The following is a 26,356-nucleotide window of genomic DNA, read 5'->3' as shown; positions in this document are numbered from 1 at the left end:
GATCATCTTGAGGAGACTTCCAAAATATTTCACTGATTTTCCTTAATCAGGTACTGCTGTCATTTGTGATGGAGTGATTGACTTCTGTGATTGTTACAGTGCTTCTTCGGGGTTAGTGACTGACAAAGTTTATGGCTAATTCATTATATTTATTTCAGCCATTTCTAGTGAATCAGTGTTATGGATGGGGTACAAACTGCTGACATCCACTCATGATACCATCAAGGAACAGTTACGCTCCATTATGAACTCATATAGCTGAAATAACAGTGGCTTCTGTAGCACAACTCTCTAAACCAAAATGACATGTTAATGAAGAAATGTCACTGGCTACTTTTCCCAAAGGAAATGTGAAAAAATGGTGGAAGGTTATAGGTTCCAGAACAAGCTAAATGGGAGACATCTAGGGCTGAGGGTTGACTGACAGAGGCTTGAAACTCAGAGCAAAGAAATGGCTAATTGCTATTTGATTTCTCTATGTTTGGAGAAACAGAGCTTCATTAATCTCAGTAAGTAAACAGAATGGTTCAACATTAAAATCTTATGGTAGGATCATTTTCTCCTCTTAACAGAGACAACCTTTAGCAGATCAGACTGTGTCTAAACAGTCGTGTCATAAGGGGATCATGCTGGTTAAAACTGTTATATAAGCACACTTTATTCACAGTGTCCCAAATTCACTGTTTCTTTCATAGATTACTATTTTGCAGAAGAGCAGGTGAAGCACCCAACCTCTGTGCAGAAACCAGAATCTCAAGTAACTCTGGGAATGAACCCAGGACCTGCAGCAAGAGCTGATATCTGTGCTTTGTACTTGGAAGTTACAGCAAGCTGATTTTCTTGGACCTAGGGCCACTGCAAAAATCTTGCCTTGTGATTGAGTTCATTGAATGGGCTTCATTTTGAGGGCAGTCAGTGAAAGATGGAAATGCTCTTATGGGAATTTGCTTGGCACATGTCTTTGGAGGATTTAAGAGTAACACATTCACAGTCAAATCCCAGAGTGGAGGACCTGCATTGATTTTTTTCCTCTCTTCATCCATTTAATCGATCCAAATGTAGCTTCATAGCTGCATCATGTTCTTCAGGTTACATTTCACTTTCTTTGTTCACCTTATGGCCCTCTTGACAACACTGCAAGCTCTTTCTGAGCACAGTCATCATTAAATACAAGCATCATCTATTTTATCGGAGCTTATATTTATTTCACAACCTCAGAGAATTGCTGGAGAAATTATTGCTAACAGATATGACTGCAAAGACTGTCCCTGGGGCACCTTTCTGAGCATGGCTCCTCGGAAGGTTCCCGTTAACCACCTGCCGCTCAGGACCGGGTCTGGAACTCATCACGACTCCTATCCACTTTTAAAACTTGTTCTTTTTTTTTCTCTATAACTTGTTTTTATTAAGGCACAGTTACAAAATTACTTGGTTTACGTTCCTAGGAGCTGCCAAAGATTGGAGCAAATCAGGAAGGGGAGGTTGATTTTACCCCAAGGCAATCTCTCTATAACCCCCTCCCCAAACCAGCTCACGCTGACAACCCACTCCAGGGAGATTTATGTTTTCTCAAATGAAATTAAGAAAAAGCTTATGGTGTGAAATGAAAGGCAGCATGGTCCTCCCACACCCATTCTTTCCTTTCTTCTCAGGCTGTTGAGCACAGGCGAGGAGAGTGGCAGGTAACCCTGGCCATCAACCACAGACAGTATTCATGCAGGAAAAATGCTGCAGGGATTCACCTCTCTGGTATGAATACCTCCTCCTCTAGCTTGGTTTCCTCTTGTTTAGTATTTCTGAAGAAATAGTTTTGAACAGTAAAATTCTGCTATTGGATCTTAGTCAATGTTCTCCAACATTTTTATGACACAGCACATCAAAGTGTTGATAGCAAAGACACAGAACTTTTAGGGATGATTGATCATTCACGAATAAACCTTCCCATGTAATTGCCTTCCCTATCTAAAAGAAGTGCTGTGAATGCTGCATTTCACCAAAAGCACTAGCAGGGGGGATCCCAGGGCTGCTGTTAAGATGGGGCAAATGTGTCCCACTGCAACCACTCTCTGGGGGCCTCCCGGTGAGGAAGGTCTCACCTGTGGTTAAGCCATCTTCAGTGGTCTCGTGTCTCTTCCTGGACTGTACTCCTGCACAGGAAACCTCTAAAGCAAACATCTATCTTTGGTTGCTCTTCAGTGTCAATTCACCAGGAATACATTTGCCAAGGAAACAAAAAAAAACATGAGAAGAGTAAATGCTGAAAAATCAAATTAATTCCAGAGTGGCCTGAAGTAACTGCAGCAACAGCAGTAACAGGAGCAATTCTGGGATGATGCAGGTAAAGCCCTTTACTTGATGGAGCAGCTGTCAGAAAATAGAAAGAAGGAAGACCGAAGAACATGATCCAGCAGCATAGCCATTGCACAGTTTTATTTTTAATTTAAAAGTAATATTTATTTTAACACTTTGTGATTAGTGACATCACAGTAACTATGGCATGTTTTCTCTAACAGCTGCAGCAAAAATCTAGGAGCTGAAGCAAACCTGGGTAGAGAAAAGGTGCTCTTGAGCGCCTGAAGTAGAAGTTTGTTTCTTGCTATGCATGTATAGAATATGGTCCACTAGTATATTATTGTAATTTTTGCAGACTATTTTGTCTCTTCTCTGACTTCTCTGAGCTCTCTCCTTTGCCACTGCAGGGATTATTGTGTTAATAAAAAAGCTTGCCATTCTTGGTGGAGTCCTTGAGTAGGAGATGTCTGTTTCTAATTGTTTTCTTATTGTTGGATTTGAACTTCACATCTTTTGTGCTGATGTGTGCCTTGAAAGCCCTTCTCAGGGAGTATAGTATTACTAATGTGAGATGTTGATCAGCCCCCATGGCAGGATGTTTATATGCAGAGGAATGTTTTGATCTGTGGCTATAGCCTGAGTCTGGATCTTGCCTGGGTTAATTTGGATGCTCTTTTGTTTGATTCTGACAGACTGCCTTCACTGTGTCTTGGGTTTACTCCATAGGTTTAATTTCTTTGATTTATCAATGGCCAGTGAATCATATTTTTCTCCGCTTTTACAGATTGCATGGTAAGTGCTATGTTGTCAGCAATTCCTATTTAATATGTAGAGAGTTTCAAATTTATGAGCAGCACTGTTACCCTTGCTCTGTTGAATTAATAGCAGATGCCCCTGAATTTGGTGTGTTTATATAGTATTTGTTACTTTTGATTAAATACAGTGCAGTCCCTGGGACATGTACAGTACTTACATTTGAGTGTTACCAAGCAACATCACATGATTTTTATATCTGTGATAGTCACAAGGGACTGTGAGGTGCTGGCTCAAAAGCAAACTTGCTGCTGCTGTACTGAAAAAAAAATTAAAAAAAAAAAGATAAATTATTCCAGATTTGCCATGCTGGCTCAAATCCGTGGTCGGTCTGGTCTGATCCGGTCTCCCTTGTCCGGCACCAGCTGAGAGCTGCAAAGGAAAACTGAAACAAATAAACTAACAAAATCTGAGATATGTAGGCAATTTACAGCACAATTTACAAGATCAGAGCACTCTTTGCTGACTTACAGGGATGGCCTGGGGCAGACAACTGTCATTACCTTTATTAAACTTTTAGGACAACAGATTAAAAGGAGTTCAGTTGAGATGTATGGCAGTTTGGGGAGGTTGACACAACCCTGAAAGGGGATATGGCATTCCCCTCCTTGTCAGAGGAGGGGATGTAGGGCTGGGAAAGGCCTGCTTGGGCAGCATCCAACTCCTACCACTGGAAGATGTCAGGGAAGCTGGTGGAGGCTGATCCTCCCCCAGCTTGGCACGTACCTGACACTGAGGACATGCTGCTCTGAGAGGTGCAATTATCCCAGCTAGGGTTAATTAGCACTTTCATGATGAAGGGGAAATGTCCCAATGGATAGGCTTCAGTGTACCATGAGAATTGCTCCTACTACTAGTCTCAGAAAAGGACCTATGAAAGCTATTCAGATGACTTGTACTTCTCATCCTGGACATGCAGGAGGATGAAGGATGAGATCCAGGATAGCACTTTGGTAACTTCTCCTCAAGCAAGGTACATAGGCTGTAAAAAGTGATCAGAAAAACCTGGTCTATGACCCTTGGACCTGCCCCTCTGCCAGGTGCCCTAATGACAAGCTAATTTCTCATGGGCTCCTGGCAGTGGAGGGTGCCCCACCAAGGTGATTACTGCCCAGCAACTTGATGTCTCTTAAGAAGAGCTCTCAATTCATTCCCCTCTCAAGCTTAGGAGGACCCAGAATTCACGTCCCGCTCATCCCCCTGCCCTGATCCCCCAGATCCTGCCCCCATACTTACAATATCTCCCCCCATATATGCTGATCCAGCAAAAACACCATGCTTTTTAGGGGCACTGATAGTTCTTGGAAGATCTTTGGAGAGGGGGGATGGCCAAAGTAGGGTACATTGGCTCAGTCCATAAAGGGATCTAATTGTGGGTTTAAAAACTTGAATAATTTTGTCAAAGGAAACAGTTCTGTGCTTAAATACATTGCTGACTCCCTTCAGAGTGTTCAGTGCCCTGGCAAGATCAGCTCTACACATTTGTCACAAGCATCTCAGCAACCCAGACACAGTCTGACTCCATATATTTAAGAAGAGAGTCTTACCCATTAGGGACTCATCATGGTCCTCTGAGCCATAGTTCCCACAAGTTGCTCAGAGATGATACAGAGCCAAGCAGAGTGCAGATCTTCTTCAGTTAGCATTTTTGGAGCATCTGCAAGAATCAGCAGGCTCTCATAAAACTCTTGTGAAGAAGAAGACATGGTTCTGCAAAGCCCTTCATCACAATTTCCATCCCAAAGACAGTGAACTCCATCTTTTACATCAGCAGTGGAGCAACTCCTTCTGAACATGAATTAAAGGTGATTTTTTTCCCCAGAATATTTGAAACTCCTCTAATTTGCCTGTATGCTGGTGCTGATAGTGTGATTTTACAAAAATGGCCTCTGTTGCTGTGAAGATAAGCCAGGCTCTGCATTAATGCTGTTGATGCACTTTCTAACCTAACAAACCATTCCCAGCTCTCTCAACCTCCAAAATAGGAACTGTCAAGCTCTATTTTCAGTTCTGTCAAGACTTTAGGAGTTTTCTAGACAAGAGGGGTGTATCCTATGAGGGCAAACACATTCCAACATTTTCTGAGTTCCTAGTGGTTTTCTAGGGATTTTTACCAGGTCTCCCAACAGCGTATGGAGGTTTATAGCAACTAAACAGATCATTTTAAAGAATGCCTTCATTCCATTTTCTTTCTCCTTCTTCATCATTAAAGCATCTTGGACACAGAGCCATAAAGATAATGTTTGCCATGTAGTGTTTTCTAATACCAATTTAATAAGCCTCAGATCAAGATATGAAAGAAAAAAAAAATGAAACGACAACATATAAATAAAATCAGCATATTCTAAGGCACGTGTTTATCTGCTGTAAATCCTGATGACCCTATTTTGCCCAGCAAATATATATGTACAGCAATGAACAGCCTCACAGACAGAAACATACACACAGACGCTGTGGAAGAACTCTGATCAAGTCACTAGTGCCTGCATTTTTCTCTGTATGAAAATCATTTAATACCAATAGTTAGAGGTTTCCAGCAGAGCTGAATGACACTGTCCATGCTGAGTCGGGAAGACTGGAAAATGTCTATATGAACAACTTTCATACATTAATGCTACACATACAGCCTTGAAAGTGCATAAGTGTGTGCAAATAACATGTGGTTCTCAACACCATTACATCAAGTGACACCATCTAGCGATTAGTCCAAGCGTTAATCCCTCTTCCAGTAGAAATCAGAGAACACCTGGGATGGGAGAAATCCTGTGGGAACAACAAAAGGAAAAAATCTTTAACTGCAAAATGTGTTTTAAGGCAAGATTTTCAAACATATCTAATGGCAGAAGCAAGTACCAACCACAAAATTTAAAACACATAGCAGGCAAGTTTGTGGGAGGTATGTGCCAGGTTGGCTTTGGGATTTGTACAGATGAAGACAAACTATGCCTTGAAGAGTGTCCATTGAGGTGGATAGGATGAATGGAGAGAGAGTGGGTCAGACAGGTGGCTAATGCAGGAGCTGCCAGCTCACAGCCCTCAGCAGAGGTCCAGGTGTCAAGAACAATTTCTCTGGCTTACACTTGGACAAAACACTTTCCAGTCACAAGCCTGATCTTCACAGGTACTCCCACGAGCTGCCTGGAAGTGCTCTGCCCCAAGGGGTGCCTGGGACGGAGGAGTACTAGGACAGAGGAGGACACAGGCTCCACAGGATGCAGCAGAGATGAAGCCAAACCAGGGAAGGAAGGGACATGGGTGGGACAAAGCCAAACCTCCTCTTTGGTTGGGTTTCATTTTCTTGTCAGAACAAAGTCCTGGTAGAGAAATACAAAATACTGAAGGATATTTTGTTCCACTGGCTGTGTGACAGCTGTAATTACAGCTGTGTTATGATGCCAGCATGCAGTCTGCATGTTGTTTTCATCGTGGGCTTCAGGTCTTAGACTAGTACCTGAGGAATAGTTAGATTTGCCCCAAGTTTCCCCCTTCTTTGCTTATGCTAATTTATATGTGATTGGCATGCCTCCTTTCACTGAAAAATAAACTCTCCCCCACATAGTCCTCAGCTCCTGGGTGAGATTAGGAACATGGATATTTTTAACATGCAGAATTTCTTTTTCAGACTCTGCCTTTTTCTAGGGATGATAAATATTGTTACAAGTTTTATAATGAGAATAAATCTTAATAAATAAAAATACCTGTATTTTATACAGGGTCATGGGTAAGAACAGTACCTGGTCACAACAATGGCAATAGGAGAAGCTATTTCAAGAGCACAGAAATCTGGCCACTTTCTGTGGTCTTTCCCATCCTATTTCCCCATCATCTGCTACCAATCCCTAATCTAGATGAGGGATGTCAGAGGGTACATACCTGTCTTCTCTCTTTAGTACTTGTTTAGGACCTGTAATCTATGAATCTGCCTAACTCCTATTTGAATCTGCTCTGGTTGAGTTGCTCCACAACCTCCTGGGGCAACAAAGTCAAAAAAATCTCTACTCACTTGTAAAGAAGTAATTTCTGTTTTGAAAAAACTTGATATTTAAAATCTAAACCAAGATCTGTTTTAAGACAATTTCCTACTAGTTTCAATGAGCCCCCCAAGTACTTATGGCATCTGACTAATAATTTATTCTTATCTGCTGCCTTTATGATACTGTACCCTGATGGTAATCTCCTCACAGCTATCTTCTCCAAACTGAACAGTCCTAATCTTTTGGTCTTTCTCGCTCTCTTGACAATTTTGTTTGCCCTTCCCTGCACTTTTTCTAACTCCATCATGTCCTTCTTCAGATGCAGAGACCAGAACTGCAGATGTTTTTCACAATGTGGTTCACAAAGGTTTTCTATTGTGGTAAAATGTACATAGTGCCAAATTGTATATAGTGCCATTACATTAGTAGTGCTTTGAGAGTATTAGTAGTAGTGCTTTGAGAGTATTACTACTGTTCCAATTTAGAATAGAATAGAAATAGAATAGAATAGAATAGAATAGAATAGAATAGAATAGAATAGAATAGAATAGAATAGAATAGAATAGAATAGAATAGAATAGAATAGAATAGAATAGAATAGAATAGAATAGAATAGAATAGAATAGAATAGATATATTCGGTTGGAAGGGACCAGCAATGATCATTCAATCTAACTGCCTGACTAATTCAGGGCTGACCAAGTTAAAGCATATTATTAAGGGCATTTTCCAAATGCCTCTTAAACACCGACAGGCTTGGGGCATCAACCACCTCTCTATGAAGCCTGTTCCAGTGTTTGACTACCCTCTTGGTAAAGAATTGCTTCCCAATGTCACATCTAAACCTCCCCTGGTGCAGTTTTGAACCGTTGCCATGCATCCTATCACTGGATACCAGAGAGAAGAGATCAGCACCTTCCTCTCCACTTCCCCTCCTCAGGAAGCTGTAGAGAGCAATGAGGTCACCCCTCAGCCTCCTTTTCTCCAAACTAGACAAGCCCAAAGTCCTTAGCCACTCCTCACAGGACATGCCTTCCAGCCCTTTCACCAGCTTTGTTGCCCTCCTCTGGATACATGCAAAGACCTTCACATCCTTTTTAAATTGTGGGGCCCAGAACTGCTCACAGTACTCAAGGTGAGGCCACACCAACACTGAATACTGTTGGATAATCACCTCTTTTGGCCATCTGGTCATACTGTGCTTGATGCACCCCAGGATGTGATTTGCCCTCTTGGCTGCCAGGGCACACTTCTGATTCCTATTGACCCTGCTGTCAACCAGCACCCCTAAATCCCTTTCTGCAGGGCTGCTCTCCAGCCACCCCTCTCCCAATTTATATTTGTGCCCAGCTTTACTCCATCCTAGGTGCAGAATACAACATTTCAACTTGTTAAATTTCATCCCATTAATCATAGCCCAATGTTCCAATCTACCTAGATCCCTCTGCAAGGCAACTTGTCCTTCACAAGAGTCAACAGCACCTCCCAGTTTGGTATCATCAGCGAACTTGCTAATGGTGTATTCAACTCCTGCATCCAGATCATTGCTAAATGTATTGAACAGACTGGCCTCTAGAATTGAGCCCTGAGGAACACCACTGCTGACTGGTCACCAGCCAGATGTAGCCCCATTCACTACAACCCTTTGAGCTCTGCCCTTCAGCCAGCTCTTCACCCAGCGCACCATAAACCCACTCATCCCACAGTTGGACAACTTGTCCAGAAGGGTGTCATGAGGGACAGTATCAAAAGCCTTACTAAAATCCAGAAAAACTACATCCACCACCTTGCCTTCATCCACTAGGCAGGTGACCTTATCATAAAAGGGTATCAAATTAAACAGGATTTTCCCTTTGTGAATCCATGTTGACTGTGCCCAATGATTGCATTATTCTTTAAAAGTAGTACACCGTATAATCTCCTCCATAATTTTTCCAGGAACTGAGGTCTGGCTAACAGGCCTGTAGTCCCCTGGGTCTTCCCTCACATCTTTTTTGTAGATCGGAATAACATTTGTTGAGCTTTTTTGGGTGCATTAAACACTGAGCCAATGATTTTGGAGAACTGCCTATGAGTACTTCAAGTTCTCTTGCCCACCTTGTAAGTACCATTTCCAAGTCCAGCATTGTACGTGCATGTTTGAATTGTTTCTCCTTAGGTATGATACCTCAAATTTGTGTATACCAAAGCTTTTCTGACACCTTTTAGTTAACCAAATTTTGTGAGGTCTTTCTAGAATTTTTCACCATCAACTTTTAATTTCACTCAAAAAATTTCATATCATCTGCAAACTTGGACATTTCACTGCACATTTCTTTTGCTAAGCTGCAGATGAAAATGCAGGATAAAACCTGTCTCAGCAGTGAACCCTAGAGGACCCTACTGCTGCCTCTTCTCCATCCTGGAAAGTGACCATTAAGACTTACAATTTGTTTCCAACCCTTCAACCAGCTTTCAATCCAAAAAAGGACATTTCTCCGGTCCCACAGCAACATAACCTCTTTCACAACCTTTGGTGTTGAACTTAATCATAAGCTTTTTGCAAAGCCACATTTGGCATACCCAAGTATGAGTTCACCCTTTATCCACATGCTTCCTATCACCCTCTCAGAACACCATCAGGCGTTCACCTCTTCATGGAGGCTCTTCTGAGTTTCTCCCAAGAGATCATGTTAACCCATTTGTTCAATGATCTTGTTCTGCATTAGAGTTTGCCATCTTACCAGGGCTGGAAGTCAGAGTCACTGACTGATAGTTCCCTTTTTGGAGCCCTTTGGTGGATAGGAGTTTCACTGGAAATCCACAAGATCTCTGGCACAGCAGCTGTTTGTCATAAGAACTCACACACCTCGGCCCACAGTCCCCTAATTTTGTATAGGAGCACTTCAGCAATCCTAAATCAATGCCATCCAGTTCTCATGACCTGTTAACATGTAGCTTACCTGTTTAGACTCCTACACCCTGGATCTTGATCTCAACCTGACTAGCTCTTCTGACCTATTTGCTGAAGAATCTGCCGAAGGACTTCTATGGTGAAGACTGATGAAAAAAATTCACTGATCTTTGCTACTCTGGCTTCATCTGTGAGTGTCCCTTTCACATGTTAGTCATCAAGTGGTCCTACCAGTTTCCTTACTGTATTCCTGCTTCTGAGCTACTTGAAGAGCTTGTTGTTATCCCCCCTTGCAAGGCGCACTTCAATTCTTCTGTAGCTCTCTTATTTTTCTGTTTATACTTGACCTGCCATGTTTTATGGGTGCTCTGTTCCCTCATTTAGGTAATCTTTTCATGCTGTAAATTCTAGTCTTTTTCCTTTCATAGCCTTCTTACTGTTTCTTTTGAGCCACACAGTTTTTGTTGGATGGCTTTATCTTTTTGGATGAAGATGTATGCTGGTAGGTTTAGGAATGCAGACAGCATGCAGGATGGACAAGACTTTTCTTTTTTAATAATCATGTTACCTTCTAGAGGCCCCACACCTTCTATATTCTTATGCTATATCCTCACTGAACATTGTGTTACACCTCCACATACTCAGTCCTCCTGACTCACTGGGCCACGTGCAGAGTGGTACACTCACACCTGAAGCCCTGCCAAAGTGGATGGGGCTGTTGCTGCCCGGGGAAACTGAGACAGGCACAGTTGCTCAAATACTCCCACCTGAAACCTGTGAAATTCTGAGAGTTTTTGACGGTCATCTTTCCTAAAATGTGCTTTTGCATCTGTTTCAGGCACATGTACAGTAAAAACAATTACAAATCTTACAAACCAGACAACTGAAAAATTATAAAGACTATGAGATGAGTTATTGCATTATGCCTTGGCCCTCCTCAGCATTTTGTATTAGGAAGATGACATCATTGGTTGAAAGAAAAATTGGTTCTCCAGATGTGTGAATGATATGGAGGGGTTTTTTCTTCTCATTAATATTCTTTACCTGTGTGACTTTGCCGATTGCAAATATGCACAAGTAATAAAACATGTGACAATGCATGCTTATAGTTTTAACATTCTAAGGATTTTTTTTTACTGCATTTTAGAAATACAATTACTGTGGTTGATGCTGCATCTCTAAGATTAGAAAGAATTGCTGGAAAACCTTGGTGTAATAAGGAAGACATATCAAGAAAATGGATTCAAAGATATGTATGGTTTACATGCGATTTTCAATGAAGAACCTGATTAGTTCATGATTTATTTTATGTTTTTAAAGGTGAATGAATTCAAAGTATTTAGACAGTGTTTTGTGTCCCAGAGGTTCTGTTAGGACTTAATATGGTCTTCTTATTTGCTGGAATAGTCCTAAAGAAATAAGTGATATATCACAACTGTAAGTGGAGGAATGCTGGATGATATAACAAAGAATTATCAGGAAAACTGGACCAGTGTTACTTGTCTAATAAATTATTTTTTGGAAAACATTTCATAAAAATTAATTTTAATGTCTACAGCCTCTATTTTTATTTCCTAGTGATACAGTTTTATGACTGTACCCTCAACAATAATCTGTATTGATTGTCACCCACAATTTTTTGGCTGCGGTCTCTTAACCTGTTAAAACTAAGCCTGCGCCTGGGTGTTGGAGGAATAAGGGAAAAAGCCAGACCACTTTGAGAAAAGATGTACAAAGAAAGAGCCATGAATTTTTACCCCAATAGAGTACTGAATTGTAAGAGAATGTTATTTCAATTTAATCCCCAGAAGCGAGGTCCAGTGGACCTAACTTGAGCCATGTCACTCAGCTGTCAGCCTTGGAGAGCTAGTGATGTTCCCTCCAGAGTCAGTCCAGAGGAACAGGGGTGAGCCTATGAAACAGGGAGGGTGAGTCACCCTCTGAAGGTGCCTATTCCTGTCCCATGACTGTGAAGGGAGCTCATGTAATGAACTTTATTAGACCAGCTAACTCTCAGACTTCTAGCTTTACTTCAAATAAATTCCACCCAAAAGTTTTCAGCAGCTCACACATACACACTGGCCACAGTTTCCCTCATGAAGAAGGAATCGTATGCCACAGAGATAACAGAACTACCCAAAAAACATGAATCACACAGTGTAGTGCATGACTGCTTTTTTGTATCCCACAGGGGGGAGATGGATATATGCAGGTGGGCTGTTGGAAAAGTACAGAGCTGCCCCTAGTCACATCTGGCCTTAACAGATAAATTCAGTATGAATAACACATGGACTGTGCAATAGAGCTGGGGGAGAAGTCCAGCATCCTCCAAATAAAGCCCATAAGCAAAGGCCAGATATGGTGTCAGATGCTTCAGTTTTCCTTTCTCATTTCATTTTTTTTCCTCAGATGTTGTAAAGTTTCTCAAAGCTGCCAGCTGGAGTATGCCAAAAAATCCTAATTTTGCTCAAAGAAAATGTCTCTATTTGTGCCAAGAAAAATGCATTTTCAGCAGCACTGAAGAACTTGGCCTTGGGACCAGAGGATGAAAATACCTTCTTCTTACCACATCTGTCTAAGTTCTAGGAAATAATTTCAGGACTCCAAAGGTTTGGATGTTCAAAGATGAGTGATATAGAAATGATAATTAATACATAAATTTAAAACAATTCTTTTCATCCCTCTGCAGTTGCAGCAGAATTATTTTCTTTCCAAAGAAAACTCTGGATCCCATTTTTTTGTTATAACATATAGCATAAAAAACCTATATGTTTAAGAAGTTAATCAGGCTTAGTTGTACAAAACTTACAGCCTTTTAAAATGACTGCTATAAAGATACTGTTTAGGGCTTGAATGAAAGATATATGTTGATCTGCTTATCTTCTTGAGGAAAAGGCAATCTTAAAACTTTTGTTATCAGAGGATTTCATAGGAATGCAGCCAGCTCATGTATGTCAGTTGTAATCTACACTCAATACACTTCTGTTTAATCAAGCTCCATTCCCATTCTCCAGGATGCTCTAGAGGCTCAGGCATCTGCTGACACTGTGCTTCAGGACAATTCTAACCTAGAAGACCCTAAGCACTATCTGACTCCATGCCCAATTGATGTGCACATGAACAGAGTGCTTCTACATCACAAACACAATAAAATCAGATTTTGTGTTGCATGAGCACTCATACTGGACTCCAGGATGTCAGTAAATCCTCTGCAGTAAAACCACTTGTCCAAAACCAGGACACCACTGCAGTAAAAAGTGGATTAGACTTGTTGCACTTTTTGACAAATTTTGGGCCCCTGTTTAAAGAAGGATATTGCAAAACTGCAGAGGGTCCATTTGAGTGCTACCAAGATGGTCAAGGGAGCTAGAGCTCTTGGCCTACAAAGAAAGGTTGAGGACTTTGGGCTTGCTTTGCCTGGTAGAGGGAAGGCTAAGAGGGGGATCTGATAGCCCCCTTTGAAGGGGCAGTTGCAAAGATGATGAACAAACTCTTCTCGGTACTGGCAGATGTCTAACAAGGGATAAAGCCACAGACTGTAGCTTGGCAAGTTCAGGCTAAGAATTAGGAAAAACTCATCCAGCTGGAGGGTAGTACAAAACTGGAACCAGGTACCAGGAGACTAGGAATCCCCATCTTTGGAAGCTTACCAGACTTTGCTAGACAAAGCCACAGTCAACTTGATCTACTGCTGTTGAATGGGAGGCTGGATTTGAGACCTCCTGGGGTCCCTTCCCACCAGTATGTCTATGAACTTGTGAAATTAACTACACAACCTGTGTGCAATAGATCTGATACTATTAGATCTCCTTTTAGCCTGGGGGGTTCACAGTCAAGGCTGCAGGGCATCAGTGCTCTGCTTGAACCTAGGGCTGTCTAGTCTGTCTTCATCCCCTTTTTAACCTTCTTTGGGTTGCAAGGGCAATCACTCAAATCATGATTGAGATCAGCATCCAATCTTTATCTCCTGTGAGCATCTTTGGCAATGTAGGAAAGGTGTGTATGAGTTTATATATGGGTGAGGTCATGGCAAGGACCCACTGTAACCTCCTGGCAGTTGCTGGCCTGGCTGCCAGGGAGATCTGACTGTCCCCATTGCTCTTTCATTGCCTGTCTCACAAAGAATACCTTTGGGATGGGGTGTCAGGTTGGTATTTTAGCCTTTCACTGGAGAGGGCTTGCTATTGTGGAATTTGAACCATGTACAGAAAACACTTGCCATACGTACTCCATAATTTGGTTATACTTACCAAAGCATCTTCAGCTCACAGATGTTCTTCCATGGAACCTTGAGCCTGAAGCAAATTAGGAAAATAATTGTGTATTTCTCAATATTTTCTAGCCAGATCTGCTAGTTAGTAAGCATGCTGTAATCTAGAAGCTTCCAGGATTTATGAATGTACATTATTTCCATTAGCATCAGCGAGAACAGTGACCATAAATCCCTTCACATGATTAATATAACACAGTGTGCTATCTGCAGTTCAGCATGCTCAGCAGAATAGTGAAGGAAGATTAAGATTAGAAGCATTGCTTTCCACTCATCACTGGTAAATTACCATAAATAACTACCCTTACAGCAACACCAAAAAAGCAGATGATAAAGTATTTTCCTGGACTCATACATACAATCTGAATATTTAGCTTAATTATCTCAGAAATGGTCAAAAGTATTGTCTCAGCCACAGCTGTTATGGGATTTTCCTTTCTTATAATAAAGATTTTTACAAGTTTGAATTATTTTCTCTAATATGTTTTAATAGTTTTTAACAAAATATGAAAAGAGAAGTAAAAATCTCTTTCAGCATTTTAAGTTGATTGTATTTGTTTTACACAGAGGGCTGGAATCCTGACTACATTCCAACTAAATATTTAACTTCTGCCTACTTAAAATTTACCTTAAAGATAGACTTGATGAATGTATCTGTCTTCCTTCCCTGATCTGAGATGTTGTGGTCCCCGGTGCTGCGACCATCTCAAAAGCCGCTGCATTTCCCTCTGACTGCAAAACTGGTCCGTGAACACCTCACACATTACTTGTCAGAAACATGGGGGGATGAAACAGGGTCTTGTTTTGACAGGCAGCACAGATAGCAACAGATGCAGTTAAAAACATCCTCTGACTTGCTCTTTCAAGGCCTTATTTTCAGTTGCTGATGACTTTGTCCAACTTTTTCACCCAGCTTGAATCTTTCTATCCTTGGTTGATTTCCTTTGGAAACTTTCAGCCAAAACATCATGTTTAAAAAGAGGCTAAGGAACTTTCCCCTCTCATATTAAAATGTTTCATGTTGGAGCTTTAGCACTCTCCTATCCTGGAGCAGACCCTTGATGTTTGGAAAGAGGGTGGCCCTGTGCTGAGACTAAAAAAACTCCCACAGCTGATGGAGTCTGGGGCCTCTGAAAATCACCATTCACTCTGGCAAAATTTAACAGCTAAATTCTCCAAAAGCTCCAGGTTTGCTGTAACCGTTGGGCTGCCAAGGTTAAGCAGGACATCCTCTGCGATCACCCCACCGCCCACCACAGGCCAATCTGACACGGGTGTCGCTCAAAAAAAGGGGGGTAAAAGAGACCATTTCTATCACAGCTGAAGTGCAACCCAGGTGCCCAGCTCCCCTCACTATGTCAAACATGGGGTGAGGTCCCAGTGTCAAACCTGGGGTGAAACCTGGGGCTTTTCTTCTAGCAGCTGAACTTCTCCTGCGGGAAATTCCTACCTCCTACCTCTAAGACACATGGATTCACCTGTCTGGTAAACTGTGCCAAGCAGTGCGCCACAGGAGGGAATTTCTTCTCCTCATGGTTTTGTGAAAATATGCAAAATGAAGCAGGAGTTAGAATCATAGCATCAAAAATTCCATTTTATTGACCTTTTTATTTAATGTAAGTAAATACTGTATCATAATGTACAGGCAGAGATGGGTGTAGATTGCTCAAATAACTTTTATTCTGATGTTTCCTAATTTCTCAGTATTTAACCTTGCAGTCTGAAGTCCTTCTTAACATCGCTCCTGGTACCTGATTCTTTAAGGGACATGATCGTGATAACAGCATAAGTGTCCATAGTTATGGGAGCATTTTAATCCTGGGCTCTCTTTTTGCATGCATTAGAGCATGTAAAAATGGAGAGCACGTCTACTGTAAGACTTCTTCTGGCAATCCCCATCTGTCACACAGTCACTGAAGAAAGAGAAATATTTGAGGCCCATCCGCAGTGCAGAATATTTGAGAGGCAACATCTGAGAGCCCAGGGGAAAATTGGACACATAACCAACTGAAGGCAAGAGAGCAATATCCTGTTTTGTCTCTCCATCCCTCTAGCCTGTATGTATCCTGTAGCAGAAATCTTTGCGTTTCCCCTATGCATCACAAGGATAAACACATAGCCTACTGCTGGATTTCCCTGTGATGTTACTCAGCAATAACAGTGAAAACAGTGCACTAGTAAACCTGAAGCAAAAGTGCAACTGTGTGAGCAGCTGATGGTTTGATTTAGTAAATGAACTGGTGGGAAAAAAGTCCTGTAAAAACGAACATGCCTTTTAAAAAAAATCAGTACAAATCCATTTGATTTGAATAAGGTATTTTGTTTGACCTGAAACAAGTTGCTTCATTTTGGTTTGGGTCATTTTTAATGAATGTAGAGATGCAGACCCTGTAGGATAATGAGGAGATGTAGGGGGCTGGGTGCAGCGTTAGCCTCAAATTCAAACCTCATCCCTAGCGCTGCATTCAGAGTGGGGTCTGGCTTACTGCCTGCCACTTTCTCTGGGGAGTTTAAGAAATTCTGCAAGGGGTTTTTCTCTTTCTGCACTTGAAAGTCTTCCACTTTGTGTATAAAATACTCAAGTATTTGTTGGATTTGCCAAGTGAGTATTCTGAACATGAGGCTGTCTCTCACGCAGTGGATATTTAATAGACTGATACAATAATGACTAAACTCTCAGAATAGCATAGCTTTGTCCAGTAGCCAAGGACTAAAATATTTTTTTGAAATGTTGGTATTGGTTGAAACCCTTCAGTCGTATCTAGCTAAAGGCTAATGAGCAGTCTCTCCTGGGTGGTTTGTACATAGAGGTTGGATGTTCTTTCAAGACCTACATAAGTTGAACCTACTCCTGGAGAGAATTTAGCAGCATTTGTCTAGGCATTCCCTACAGACCAGGGTAAGGCAGTCCAAAGGCCCTAAATCCCTCTTGCTGACAACAAATAAAACTGAAATAACACGAGTGAATCAGACACAAAGGCTACATACAAAGTCAAAACAGAGTATGGGATACCTGTCCCAAGAGGCAGGCCCTCTAGGCCAATTCTCAGGTCCCCAAAGAGTCTATACACTGCAGTGAAGCCTTTTGACCTCTGGGCATGAGTCCCACCTGGCTGAAGGTATGACATCCACTGTAGTCACCTGGACGTTACCGCTCAGAGTAAGGAGGGAGGACATGGCTTATGTTTGTACCTAGGACACTGACATCCTCATTTCAGTGTACTGACATGGAACGGGTTAGGCTAGCATGCAAGTTGTCATGCCAGAGGGCTGGACACGGGGGGTGCATACCATTTCCACCAGAGAGGCTGGAAACACCAGCAAAACAGCAGGGTAGAGAGTATGAAGCAGCTAACTTCAGGTGCAAAGCTAAATCCAACAGGGGCAATGACTTATAGATATGAGAGAGTTATGCTGTCAGTGACAGATATTTTGGTCGGTGTACTTCAGCATCACAAGGTTCCCTGTCAGGCACAGTCCTTCACCAGGACTGAGAGAACTCCATCATATAATAATATGGCCATGCTTGTGTTGCTGCCTCGCTTTCAATAACCAAACCATCTCAATCATCATTAGCTGAGGTGGCTCAACACAGCATTTTGCAGCTCTCTGGAGAGGTACCTCAAATTCCACTTAAGTCCAACTGTGTATACCTGACTGCTATATTATTGAGTTAACCTTATATCTTTAGGCAGCCTTTAGACACTAAGGCAGCCAGGCAGTAATGATTTCATAAGCTTTTTAATATATTAATAAAAATGCCTCCAAAGACTGCATATGCTTGTTATTTTGCTGAGACTAAACTAAATTTTCAGTTCCAGAGTAAGGGATTTGTTTAAACTAAAGAGCTCTGGTCTTTCCGGTTTGTGATTGTTTTCTTCTAAGATACAAGCCAAGTGAGTATTAAATGAGCCCAGTGTGGGGAGAAGAGGAAAAAGCAAAAATATAATTTATTTACATAGTAAATGCTCCACACAAGGTTCATAAAAACAAAGCATATTATGAAAAGTGAATTAAAACCCAATTGCTTCCAGGTTCAGGGAGTCTGACGAGCTAATTAAGCAATGTTTTCTCAAATCCAACCCCTGAAGTCTCCAGAGAAGGTGTGTAGGTGAGGGACATACTTTCAGACCACCTGATCACTATTTCATTCCCCTTCACAGCACCTTGCTGCAGCCTGAGTGGCACAAGAGCCGTAACAGCCACCTTCACCAAACCTCTTTGAGACCTTCCCAGGAAAGGTAAGCCACCTTGCAATGGTCTGGTGTGTCTTGCAGTGATCCATCACTTGGTGTGTGCCATCACTGCCCACAGGATGAGGCCAGAGCTGCTCAGCTTTGTGTCATAGGTTTTCTCTATCAGACAGACAATGGCACTTCCTCTTCACCTCCTGGGTTAGAGGCTTGTAGCAGAAGGAGTATCTGTTTTGACATTCCTGGTGACTGGGATGTGCATTAGCATTCCAAGAGTGAAGTCAGATAACCAGAGACTGTTTACAGCATTACGGCAATGCAAGCAGTTATCTGCAGCAGATTAAATCCTGTCAGTGTCCTGCGTACAAACTGTAAGTTTCTGCTGAATAATATTTGGTGTGTCCTTACTAAAAATATTGTTTAAAAATCCTGACTTTCAACAGTGCCTACCACAGAACAAACTGGGACAATTCCCAGGCAAACTTGATTCCAGGGCTTCAGAAGAGCCAAGTTTTGGATGCTATGTTACCTTATCTGATACTGTCCCTATCTGTACCCAATGCTGTAAATTTCTTAATAATGTGTGTATATCTAGCCTCATGTTTTTCCTAATCCACATGTCAGATCCTGAGCTACTTAGATTTCTTTGCTTAGGTCTTGTACTTTATCAGTTCCAAGCACATGGCAAGCAAAGCCCAGAGCTTATAAAAACAGTACCTTCTGATTAGTCCTCTTCCATTGTTTTTTCCAAGTATTTTATTATAAAATCTTTCCTTTTTGGTGGATCAAACAACTTAAATCCTAACTTCATAATTTCTTCAAAATATAGGTCTGATTTCATCCATGAGCCCCTTGCATGAAGGGATACACTGTATTTCATTATTTTGGCCAAATTCACACATAATTTCCAAACCCTGTTACAAAAAATAAATTGCATAAATTAATTGAAGTAGGTCCTGCTATGGGATGACTTCAGAGGGAGGGAAAATTTCAGAATTTCAGGATTTGGTCCATTTTTAAGTGATCTTTGGCAATACTTCAGGAAACAATTATCAATACATTGCAGTAGGTTCTGTGTGTCACAGAAATGTAATTTTGAGGCTTTCAATGAACAAACCAGAAATCTGATCATTATACATTATGCAGATCTAGCTTTAGCCTGAAAACACTGGAAGGCCATGGTTTCCTTGTATATATAATGCATCCAGCAGTCAGAGGGGAGTTTGTGAACTGAGAGCATCCTATGTTCTTCTGAATTAAAAACAACCTCACTGGATCTATCACAATCAGAAATGTTTATAAAGGTCAAGAGACTCTGACTTTTGTCTCTGTGCCTTCCTTAGGCTACTGTCAAGCCTAGTACAATCACTGTTGAAAAGCTCTATAATTCTTATTCATACTGTAAAAGCAAGAAACATTCCTTAAATGGTAGGGGCAATGTAACAGTAATTTTCAAACTTCACATAACACATAGTAACATATTGGTATTTTTATGAATCATGGGCCAAGTATGCTTCCAAACAGAGAAAGATTTTATATTCCGATGGGTACACTATTCATTCTGTAGTGTGTCGAAAGTAATTGCTCTCTAAGCTCCAAAGCACTCTCAAACCAAATGCAAAATGGAATCTCAGAAATTATTGTGAAATTAACTGTTTCAAGAAAAATTAGTCTCCAGCTACCCAAGCTCTTCAGATTGCAAATCCAGCCTCATTCTAATACAATTAAATTGATTTCCTTTCATACGGACTTCTAGGGAAGGAGTTGGTATGTCAGTGGTTGGACATACTCATTTCAATAAATGTAAATATGAAAAGAATTTTTATGTAAAGCTTTTGTTGGCTTGTTGTACTGGTGGATTAAAAATTGGCAGTTGAATCAGTTTCCTCTTTCAGAAACTGAGCTATTTTCTCAATGTAGATGTGATTTTACGGTCCTGTAAGACGCTAGAAAATAAAAAGAACCATTACATCCTTTTCTATCATAACATGGAACTCCCAGCAGAAAATAATCTCTCCTGCCTATACTTTGGTATTAGGAAAAATAGGAAGATAAATTAGGCTGAGTTCAGATATAAAAATAATCTTCTAAAGCTGCAAATCTTCTCCTAAACACTCTGGTTTTATGCATTCTCAGTGTTGTCCCAGAAACCCCACCAAACAGCTTTTGTAATTTCTGCTCTTGGACTGAAAATAGAGCAGAAAAAAAAATCTGTTCTCCTAATTCTCTACTGAAACTCCTTACACAAGACTTATCTTCATCTCTGGCTTTGTAATATGCCACAGAAAAAAACATTTGGGCTTTCTTGTATCTATTCCAACACCACCCAGGAAATTAAAAGAAATGTAGAAATTAAAACCCACCTCCTCATTTTGCAAAGATAACTCAGTTGCCCTAAGAGTTTTTTAAGATAATCTGGATCTGTTCCTACTTATTTCCCATATGCAATATCTAGGAGATGTACATTTAAAAAGCTAGGAGGCCTTGCACCTACATAATGTAGTATACACGTAGCATACACAACAGTGCCTATGTGTATACCTTCTAAAAGGAGATGAGTGGCTCAGAGGAAGAGGGGAGAGCAATGGATGTTATCTTGATTTCAGCAATACATTCGATGCTATATCCCATAACATCCTTGTAGACAAACTGATGAATTATGGACAACACAAGTGGACTGTGAAGTGGATTGAAAACTGGCTGGACTACTGGACTCTAAGGGTTATGATCAGAAGCATGAGGTCCAGCTGGAAGCCAGTAACTATCTGTGCACCCCAGGGATTGATAGAGGGGCCAACATTGTTTAACAGCTTCATTAATGACCTGGATGACAGCACAGAGTGCACTCTCAGCAAGTATAGAGATACAAAATTGGGAGGAGTGGTTGATGCACAAGGTGGTTGTGTTGCCATTTAGAGGGACCTTGACAGGTTCAAGAAATGGGCAAGTGGGAATCTTGTGAAGTTCAACAAAGGGAGAGGCAAAGAAGAGGTGAAGTCCTACGCCTGGAGAGGAGTAACTCCAGGCAACAGTACTGACTGGGCGTCTGCTGACTGGAAAGCAACTTGGCAGAGAAGGACCTTGGGGTCTTGGTGAACAAGGACCTGGCAGACAAGTTGTCCACTTTTTTGTGGATGACTAGGGACTGTTCAGCCTGGAGAAGAGAATGCTCAGGGAAAACTTATCAGTGTGTATCCAACGGGAGCATGTAAAGAAGATGGAGCCAGTGTCTTCTCAGTAGTTCCCAGTGAGAGGACAGGAGGCAATAGGCCCAAACTGAAATACAGGACATTCTGTTTAAATATAAGAAAACACTTTTTTACTGTGAAGATGGTCAAACAATGGCATAGGTTGCCCAGGGAGGTTGTGGAGTCTCAACCCTGAAGATATTCAAAACCCAACTGGATATGGTCCCAGAGATCCTGCTTGGAGCAGGGGGTTGGACTAGGTGATTTCCCGAGGTGCCTTCCAGGCTTAGATATCCTGTGATTCACCTGTGTGTTGATTTCCTCCCACAGAGAACAATCCTGTTACTCCAGGCAGTATTCTCAGGCACGAGTTAGCATGTAGACATTTTGGACAAACAGAAATGCAAAGTTCTGAACAAAAATACAAAGCAAGTCTATTGACAGTGTAGATGTACCATAATTTAAATCCATATAAAACATAGATGGGACACAGTCCAACAAAGCCCAACACAGTGACCTCTGCACTGGAGGTGTCCACGCAGATGAACTTCACCAGCACTGACTATAATCTGAGACCAGACTCCTCACATAAGTAGCTGCTTAGGCAGCTCCCAGAACAGCTTTCAGGCTCTGCATGCAGTTTGTACCCACAGATAAGCTCTGAACTCCAGGAGGCAGCAAGGACCCTAAACCTTAACTTGCTCGCCCAGGAAATCACCATAGGGCAGAGGATTGAACATTACTGTACTCAATATTTTGACAGCAACACAGCACCCCTTGTTGAATTCCATTCTTTCTAGTAAGAACTGTGCCTTTAATTAATGTCTAAAATTAATTATACAAGAGAAAGTGAGGGGGAAAATTAATTTGATTCAATGTTTGTTTCAGTCTTGAACAGAATCTGCATGACAGCACTCCACTCCAGAGCTGTAGCATTTTGTCACACATTTTAAAACACCAAGATTTTGTGAAAAACTAAGTAAAAATCAACTGTACTCTTTCTTTTTCCCCTTCAGGTAACTACTGGTTATACAGTTACTAAGTGTTAGACATCTGCCCTGTATTTCTCAGTAGACAGAAATTCTCTTCTCAACTGTTAAATAAAACTGATTTTCAGATGGCAGAAAAGCATCTTTGGGGTATCTGAGAGATAAGAAAGTACTGAAAGAGAACACTTGGCCTCATTGAATTTCATGAGGTTTACATGGGCCTACGTCTCAAGTCTGTCAAGGTCCCACTGGGTGGCACATCCCTTCCCTCCAGTCTATCAACTGCACCACTCAGCTTGGTGTCATCTGCAGACCTGCTGAGAGTGCACTCAACCCCACGGCCTATGTTGTTGATGAAGATATTAAACAGTACCGGTCCCAGTATGGAACCTTGAGGGATACCACTTGTTACCGGTGTCCACTTGGCCCATCTTTGGATGTAGCCATCCAGTCAATTCCTTATCCATCTAACAGTCCATCTGTCAAACCTGTATCTCTCCAACTTAGCAGCAAAAATGTTGTGGGGAACTCTCTCAAAGGCCTTATAGAAGTTCAGGTGGAGGATATCCATAGCTCTTCCCTTGTCCACTGATGCAGTCACTCCATCGTAGAAGGCCACTTGATTAGTCAGGTGACTAATCTTTTTACTAAGAGTGATTTTCCTAGTAGCAGACAAGAAGGTATTGCTTGCTTCCAGAATACAGCAGTTCTGGAATTCAGTATCTACATCTTATTTCTGATCTGAAGAATGTCCTCAAACCCCCTTTTCCCGTTTAAGTTATGCAGTAACTGGCATCTAAGAAAATCAAGTATGCCCTGGACCACACAAGAGATGCTCATCTAGAAAGTCCCCTTCTTAGGAAGGGTGTCACTGTGTCTAGAAGGTAGACAAATTTACTCTTGTGATAAGGGTGAATATTTCAAGTTAAATTTTCACTTACAGACTGACCTAATTTTTAAGCCGCAAAAAGGCTACTCCAGCATCACAACATGCTGAATCTCCTTCAATTAAATCAATTACTGAAGCATATGGGGTGTCCAATCTTGCAAATGTTAGATCCTAGTGAGTTAAATCCAACAAGAATGATAAATCAACAAGGCTGTACTAAGGCTGTAAAGACAACAAAACCATCACTCTGAAAAAGGCTGAGCAAAATGCAAAATTTTCCCAACTGTCATGATCTTTAAAATATCTCCATTCTGTAACACTCTTGCTTGGCTTTGCATTTTTGGGGAGAGTCAGCATGAAATCACATTTCATACTGAGACTAGCAAGCGACAGTCCCTCCCATATTCCTGTCAGCAAGGAATAAATTGGATTAGTCTCAGTCAACGTATGGTGTTCTGAAGATGTAAACTTATGCCAATAAGAAGTAATATAACTCTCCAATTTAAACAAAGTAATGCACAAAGGGAGCCAGCAAGAGTCATACCAAACTTGAGTTAGTCATAATAGGCAGCTGCAGAACACGGGATGCCAGCAGATTTACCCAACCCCTGGTGACCGTTAAAAGTGTTACAAATAAGAAGGGCAGACTTGTTTTGCTGAACCTATAAATGACACATAATATCATGTGCTAGGTCTTGGAAGGAAGATACTGGGGAAGAAAACACAATTTCAAGTCATCACTTTGAATCTGATCTGTAGTGACAGCAACTTGCTATGATGCAATGACCAGGCAGTAACACATGAGAAATTGTGTCGCAGCTTCACTTTGTTTTTCAGCTGCAGCAGGCATGCAGCAGAGAAACGACCATCCTGTTTACTTGCAGGAGTTATTGTGAGCTGGGAAAAGAGGTGGAAACTGGAAAACTGACCCATGCTCTCACCTTTCACAGAGGTCAAAATCGGGTTACACTGGACAAGGAGGGGAAGAATAAAATAATCTACTGCTGCTCACAGTGGACTAAGGATCCTGTTTTTTAAGTTCCAAATCCAGCACCAAATACACAATTCTTCCAGCCATCCCTAATGAGGAGTAAGGTTAAAATAGATGCTACTGAGGTCAACAGAGTTTCTCCAGATTCACAACAGTATAACAGACGCTACTGACGTGCAACTACTTGTGTGTTACATTACAGAGATTTTTTTTTAATCTTGCTACCTACTGCGGTGTCTGTTTCAAAAAGCCAGGTTTTTCACCCCTTTATGGGTGAGCTTTATGGCAAATAGACTATGAAAAGACCGAATAATCTGTGGGAGCAGTCTTGGAGGATACAACAGCTGGAGGTGTTATCTGCTGCTGACTGTGGACCACATGCTGAGCGGAGTCTATGTACACAATCACAATTCCTTCCTCACATTAATAGCTGAGAAGAAATTGAGTTATATGGAAATTAATCAAACCTTCATAAATCTGCATGAAATTGGCAATATTCATGTGCCTAGATTCAAGGGGAATTATTTTGTATAAAGGCAAAAAAATATCTGACAGGGCATAAATGTGCAGAACGTGGTATTTTGATCTCATTCTCACTTGTTGCAACAAACTTTTTGATGGCAGAGTGTTCTGTAATGATAATGCAGGGAGATCTAACATTTGAGTTTGGTCAGCATTACCTATTAAGAAGCTTTCAAGACTATTAGAGTGATAGCGCTGTGTCTGTGTAAACCAGCACGACAGCTATTACAATCTCTGGAATAGCTTGTACCCAGCCTTTTACACTAGAGCAATTTCCTGCGAGGCAGAGAAAATGCTGCCCAGGACATGAACAGCATCCTTAGACCTTGCGAACAAAAAGCTTCACAGAATAAGCTGCTAAATAAAAGAGCCTCTGTTTTTGTTTAACAAACATTAAGCTGGAAAATACATTTAGTGCGACAGCAATATCACCAGGTAGGAGGCTGTGTCTACATCACAACAGTAAATACCCCAGGCTTTTCTAGCCTTTCTTCTCCATCTGTCCTAGTGTTCCTCTGAACAGTGCATACTCTGAAATAAGAAGCTTATAGTAAAATGGATGCGGATTAATGGTCTCCACATATCTCTGTTAGATGTTGCAATGCACTTTTCTTTAGCAAACCTGCTCTTTGTCAGCCAGCATCTTCCCCTGACAGCCTAATGGTATTTTAAAACACTGGGTGACACTCTGCTAGGGGTGGTAAACAATAGCCCAAATCAATATGAGCACCTGATAATTGTTAATATATAGTGTCAAGTTAAAACAACTACCATCCATTTATGTATATGATAGAGAGGGAATAATAGAGCCAAAGGAGAGAAGGATGTATCACAAGTGGTGTTCCCCAGGGCTCAGTATTGGGGCCAGTTCTGTTTGGTATCTTTATCAATGATCTGGATGAGGGGATCGAGTGCACCCTCAGTAAGTCTGCAGATGACACCATGTTGGGCAGGAGTCTTGATCTGCATTTGCATCACAACAACCCCATGCAATGCTACAGGCTTGGGGAAGAGTGGCCAGAAAGGTGTCTGGCAGAAACAGTCTTGGGGGCATTGATTGACAGCCAGCTAAATGTGAGCCAGCAGTGTGCCCAGGTGGTCAAGAAGGGCACTAACACCCTGGCTTGTATCAGAAATAGTGTGGCCACCAGGACTAGGGAAGGGATCACCCCCCTGTACTCGGCACCGGTGAGGCTGCACCTCAAATACTGTGTTCAGTTTTGGGCTCCTCACAACAAAAAAGACATTGAGGTGCTGGGGTGTGTCCAAAGAAGGGCAGTGAAGCTGGTGAAGGGTCTTGAGCACAAGTCTTATGAGGAGCAGCTGAGGGAACCGGGGTTATT

The 26,356-nt window shown here is 41.5% G+C and overlaps 1 long non-coding RNA gene across 2 annotated transcripts in view; it reads right to left on the bottom strand.

Moving 5' to 3' along the window:
* Nucleotides 1-2,444: 2,444 nt before the first annotated feature.
* LOC141920290 (uncharacterized) overlaps nucleotides 2,445-26,356 on the bottom strand; it is a 39,268-nt gene continuing 15,356 nt past the window's right edge. Inside the window, exons 3-4 of one of the 2 annotated variants that reach the window (XR_012622285.1) lie at nucleotides 4,653-4,762; nucleotides 2,445-3,477 (exon numbers count right to left, since the gene is read on the bottom strand). This is a non-coding gene — a long non-coding RNA (uncharacterized LOC141920290). Of the gene's footprint in view, nucleotides 3,491-4,652; nucleotides 4,763-26,356 lie in introns of both variants that reach the window. The other variant, XR_012622286.1, reaches the window with a different exon arrangement.

This window comes from Strix aluco, chromosome 2 (assembly GCF_031877795.1).
Source record: "Strix aluco isolate bStrAlu1 chromosome 2, bStrAlu1.hap1, whole genome shotgun sequence".
NCBI lineage: Eukaryota > Metazoa > Chordata > Aves > Strigiformes > Strigidae > Strix > Strix aluco.
This window is presented reverse-complemented; position numbering and strand designations above follow the sequence as displayed.